Here is a 6,495-nt window from a genome sequence, read left to right on the forward strand (position 1 = left end):
GGTGAGGACCAGGTATGGATGTTGAGGTGAGGACTAGGTGTGGATATTGAGGTGAGGACCAGGTATGGATATTGAGGTGAGGACCAGGCATGGATATTGAGGTGAGGACCAGGTATGGATATTTAGGTGAGGACCAGGTATGGATATTGAGGTGAGGACCAGGCATGGATATTGAGGTGAGGACTAGGTGTGGATATTGAGGTGAGGACTAGTTATGGATATTGAGGTGAGGACCATGCATGGATATTGAGGTGAGGACCAGGTATGGATATTGAGGTGAGGACCAGGTGTGGATATTTAGGTGAGGACCAGGTGTGGATATTGAGGTGAGGACCAGGTATGGATGTTGAGGTGAGGACCAGGCATGGATATTGAGGTGAGGACCAGGCATGGATGTTGAGGTGAGGACTAGTTATGGATGTTGAGGTGAGGATCAGGCGTGGATGTTGAGGTGAGGATCAGGTGTGGATATTGAGGTGAGAACTAGGTATGGATATTGAGGTGAGCACCAGGTATGGATATTGAGGTGAGGACCAGGTGTGGATATTGAGGTGAGAACTAGGTATGGATGTTGAGGTGAGGACTAGTTATGGATGTTGAGGTGAGGATCAGGTGTGGATGTTGAGGTGAGGACCAGGTGTGGATGCTGAGGTGAGGATCAGGTGTAGATGTTGAGATCAGGACCAGGCGTGGATGTTGAGGTGAGGACCAGGCATGGATATTGAGGCGAGGACTAGGTATGGATGTTGAGGTGAGGACTAGTTATGGATGTTGAGGTGAGGATCAGGCGTGGATGCTGAGGTGAGGACTAGGTATGGATGCTGAGGTGAGGACCAGGTGTGGATATTGAGGTGAGGACCAGGTGTGGATATTGAGGTGAGGACCAGGTATGGATGTTGAGCTGAGGACCAGGTGTGGATATTTAGGTGAGGACCAGGTATGGATGTTGAGGTGAGGACTAGTTATGCCTCTTGAGCTGAGAACCAGGTGTGGATGTTGAGGTGAGGACCAGGTGTGGATATTGAGGTGAGGACTAGGTGTGGATGTTGAGGTGAGGACTAGTTATGGATGTTGAGGAGATGATGACGTGATGAAGCCAGAACCTTTTGGCTTTTCCATCCAACAGCAGATAACACCATGGAATTCCAAAGTTACCATTTTAATTTACATTTAAGTTAAAATAGCATCATTTGGTTGGGAAAACTTAATGAACGTTTGATTGATGTCTGAGATATTTTAACCAAAGCCTATAGAATAAAGAAGATTGGGTAATATTGTTGATATCCCGATTTCCGTCTTTGTTAAAGAAAAATTGAACACCAAAAATTTTATGCAATTTGAAAAGGTTAAAAATGGTCACTCCTGTTTGATTATTTTATTTGATTTGCATTTTGTAAAGAAGAAAATAATTGTACTTAATGTAAACAGTCATTTGGTGGTATAGAACATGAGCATTATTGGAAATTACAGACATGTTGAAGGTTTTCATCTTGCCCTCCTCAGGATTTCCACTAGAACCCCAACTGTGAAGGGGAACAATATTTTATACTACATCAGAAGAACATGCTAATTGGTCGGCAAGTCAACACTGATTTGTAGAGGCATTGCCATGAGGAATGCAGCAGTTAGATGATGAATGACAATTAATTGCAACAATTTGTATAAACTTAAACCAGATCGACTTTGATTAACTGAGGTATTGTCCAGAGGAATGATAATGGCTGCCAACAATTTTAAGTTGAAACAAGTTCAATTTATGCTAACAATAAATGTGAGATGCTGAGTAAGGCTCACAGCGTGGCACACTTGCATGCTACATATTTTAGTACACAGGGTCATATTATTTGCAAACAAAAAGAACATATACACACTGCTTCAGTTTTAATTTATCAAAATAGGCAACAGCTATTCTCTCATTCCTCAAGGTGTTGCCTCAACAAACCTGTCCAGTTAAAATTTAAACAAAACTTGGAAGTTAACTGTTGGTCATCATAACTCCTGTACCTAGTAGAGTCCACATGCCAACGAATTAATACTCTTTTCTAATACATTCCAAAATATGGTTTCTCTTTTCACAGGTTCTTGTAGGTGCAAGATGTAAACCTTTGACAGCAATTTCTTTCAGCAATTTACTTAGTTTTTGGTTAGTTTGGTATTGCTTCTCCCTTTGGGATCTCAGGCAGTTATCAAAAGTACTATCACACATTTGTCTCAAATGACTTTCCCGGTCTCTAACTTTCTTTTTTTGCTTTAAGGTTCTAAAATACTTCACCATTGATTTCACAGCCAATTCTTCAAGTTAAATAATACTGCATTTGGTATGCATTCCCCTAAAGGATGGAATCTCTCCATATCAAAGTCTCCATGTAAACCTGCTTTGATGTCTTTCCTTCATTCTCTATGTGGATTTTGCTATGGTTTATCTGGGCCCTTCTGTATGGCTTAATCCCATAATAGATCCACTCGAATTACCTTCACTCCAAATCGATTGTTCATCTTAGCTGTACAGCCATGTTTTGAATACTTCTACACTCCGTTAAGGTAGTTAACTCTTCTGGATTGAGGCATGAATTTCTCCAGAAGTGGTGTTGGAGAACTTTGAATTCCCCATCACAGCTCTGTATTTTGAGTCATCAGTCACCATCAGCAGAGGTGATGTCAGTGCCCTGCCGTTGAAATGAATATATTCCTTGAGCATTAGGAAGTCCGTGACTCAGTGCAGTTTCGGGAAAAATTGGTCCAGAGATATTGCCCCCTAAAATTGATCTCCCACACTCTTTTTGGTGTAAGAACAAGTGCATGAGGACCAGCTTCTTCCCATTCTGTTCAACATTCTCCAGAAACAATGTGCAGCGGACACTAGTGCTGATGGCATGTCAGCTCCGATGTTGTGTACAACCTTGACCTGTAATAATTTTTTAGCCCCTCAGTCAATGCATGTATGCTCCCATTGAATCGGCATTGCTGCAAAAAAAAGGAACCATTTCGAATCTTCTTATCCTTGATTATTTTGAGTTTTGTAATTTAGATGTTTGTGTGGATATCAACTTCTTAAAACTTAATCTTTACCTTGCTGAGATAACAAACCCTTTCATAATGAGACAAGAAAAGTACAATAATTGATTTCAGCTGCTGAAAATAGCTTATGTCACCACGACTCTCATTTGTCTCAAAAGTTGCAGAACAATGTGACATCCAATCTAACTTCACGGTTTAAAGTTATTTTGATTGAGTGCATATTTAACAGCTTTACGCAGTCATCCATCCAGTTGACTGGAGAAAAAGGAAATTCCAAATGGGTTAGGTATCACTGGTTAAACGAATAAACTATTACCCATCCCTAAGTACCCTTGAGAAAATGGTGGTGAGTTAGCACCGTGAATCACTGCAGTCTTTAGATGTAGTTACGCCCGCAGTGCCGTTACAGCATGTGTTCCAGCCACCGGAATGGCAACTTATGATCAGCACGGTGGCTCATTGGTTCGGTACCGCCAGGGCCCTGGGTTCGATTCCACTCTCGAGTGACTGTGTGGAGTTTGCAAGCTCTTCCCAAATCTGTGTGGGTTCTCTCCGGGTGCTCAGGTTTCCTCGCACAGTCACAAATATTTGCAGGTTAGCTGGATTGGGCATGGGAAATACAGAGTTAGGAGTGTGGTGCTGGAAAAGCACAGCAGGTCAAGCAGCAGCAGAGGAGGAAAATCGATGTTTCGGGCATCAGCCCTTCATCAGGAATGAGGGAAATACAGGGTTTCGGGAGTGGGTTAGATGCTCTTTGGTGGGACCATGCGGACACGATGGGCTGAATGGCCTGCTTCCACACTGCAGGGATTTTATATTTCAAAGTCAGGATGGTACATGCATTGGAGGGGAACGTGCAGGTGCTAGTGATCTCATACATCTGCTGCCTTTGCTGTTGCAGGCGGAAACTGCTGATGAAGCAATTTCATAATCACAGCACTAAGACCTCAGGATTTTCAAAACATTTTACAGAAGTTGAGGTCCTTTTGAAGTGTAGTCATTCTGAGTACAGGAAATATAGCAAGCACATACGAATTTGCAAACAGTGAGAGCATTGAGACTGACCGAATTACCAGGTGCTGATTGAGGATAAATAGTAAACGGGCTGCTCTTTTCAAAATGGTACAATGCCAACTTTTACAACCGGCTAAAAGGACAAAAAGGGTTTTGGTTTAATGTGGAGAAAGTGAGGAGTGCAGATGCTGCAGATCAGAGTCGAGAGTGTGGTGCTGGAAAAGCACAGCAGGTCAGACTGCATCCGAGGAGCAGGAGAATTCGGGCAAGAATCCTGATGAAGAGCTTATTCCCGAACCGTCCATTCTCCTCCTCCTCGGATGCTGCCTGACCTGCTGTGCTTTTCCAGCACCACACTCTCGCTCGACTTTGGTTTAATGTGTCTTCCTCCACATTGGCGCCTCCAGTCTCTATAAGGGGGAGACCAGAAGATACTTAAGAGAGTCGAAACTCTTGTTCCTCTCGCCATAGAAGCTGCCAAACCTGTGGAATTCTCTGTGGCTCTTTCCAGTCGGGAAACAGTGGTGTAGTGGTAATGTTACTGGACTTCATAAGCTGGGGTCATAAGTTCAAATGCCATCCTGTTGGATGGCTAAAATTGAAATCCAATAAAAACCGAAAGGGAAATAGTTAATCAAGTGGTAACATGGAACTATTGTCAATTGTCATTAAAAACTTATTGGTCCACTGTCGGGAGGAAATTTGGTCTGGCCCAAATGTGAGGGGTTGACTCTTATCTGCCCTTGGAACAGTTAAGAGTGGGTAATAGTCAGCGATACCCACATCCCAGGTACAAGTAAAACGAAATGCCTGTCTAGAATTTGTGACCAGCTGTGTGTGTGGAGTCGAGCCCACCAGTTTCTGACTCAGTCATGGTGCTGCAGAGTCAATGCTGTTGCTAAGCTAACTATTAAACAAAATTATTAAACAACTATTTAAAAAAAGACATTTATTTTCCCTAACAACTTGCTCAAACATGACACTTATTTTTTTCGTTCCAAACGGCCGGTTCTTTTCAGTGCCACCTGAGAGATTTTCAATGGGTCCTTTTGAATTCCCGGACTGAATATTCAGACTCTCAGCTGTTCTCTCGGCTGGAGGACAGCAATGGAACAGCGAAGATAGATTATCTGAAGATGATTGGAAATGGCATCCGGAAAAGGAATGGGATGAAAATAAGTTGTTTGAAATTGATGCTGTGGAGCCAGTGAGTGCGGCGAGTACGTGGTAACTGTTCTCTATCCCATACATGAATGGGAAACCTCATTTTGGGCACACCTTCTTGTCTAAACGTGAGATCGCTGGAGGGGTTCAGTGTGTAAAGGGAAGAAGGTTTAAACAAAGGCAATCAAAAATGCTTAAACTGAACCGATTACCCTTGTACGTGCAATTAAGTTTGAATCATTCCTCCTCCATTCCATAACTGATTAAAAAAAAACAGCTACCTTGTATCAAGCAAAGCTTCGCTCAGGAACCTGTAGATTTAAGCAGATCACGAACTGTGACCGAATTTGAACGAATGTTACTAAATCAAAACTAAACTCAAATATTATTTTAGTTTCCTTTAGAAATTGTTGCATTGTGACGCTTCTGAAACCAGTGAGCTTTAGATCCTATGTGCATTTCCATTTGAGAAACCATACAACGTCCGTCCATGCTTATTCTTGCAAGCCAATGGCCCCTTGCAATAGGTGCCTAATTGTCGATGATTTGCTTCCGAATCTCTGTGGGACTCTGGTCAGAGTGCGCTTTAAGTGCAGCTCTGCACAAGTCGTGCAGTATACAAAGGACACTCAAGTTTTCTTTTCTCTGTTTGCAACACATCCCTTCCTCGTTATTTGAAATTAAGGTTGCATACTTGGCTGTGGATTAGGAAGGACTTTTTCTTCCCTAAACACTCTGTTCAAAAATGTGCTGATGCACCTCTGGAGAAGGTGGGACTTGAACCAAGATTGTCTGGCTCACAGATATGGCCCTGCCACCGTACCACAAGAGACCTCAGGATCCTTTTTTTTAAAGCAATCTGTTCAGAGATATTAGAATACAGCTCTCGAGCAGATAGGTGTCGAACACAAATCTTCTGGCCTAGAGGTAGGGACGCCATCGCCACACTGCCACTTGGATCTTAACTCTTTTTAACATTATTAATCAACTTCAACAAATTGGACACACTAGTCTACACCCAGACATTTCTCAGGTGTTCAAAAGCATTTGGTGCCTTGAAATCTTGATCAATTGATTGCTATTCAATATGAGGAGAAAGTGAGGTCTGCAGATGCTGGAGATCAGAGCTGCCCAGACATTTCTCAGGTGTTCAAAAGCATTTGGTGCCTTGAAATCTTGATCAATTGATTGCTATTCAATATGAGGAGAAAGTGAGGTCTGCAGATGCTGGAGATCAGAGCTGAAAATGTGTTGCTGGAAAAGCGCAGCAGGTCAGGCAGCATCCAGGGAACAGGAGAA

Source organism: Chiloscyllium plagiosum, chromosome 31, assembly GCF_004010195.1.
Source record: "Chiloscyllium plagiosum isolate BGI_BamShark_2017 chromosome 31, ASM401019v2, whole genome shotgun sequence".
Lineage (NCBI taxonomy): Eukaryota > Metazoa > Chordata > Chondrichthyes > Orectolobiformes > Hemiscylliidae > Chiloscyllium > Chiloscyllium plagiosum.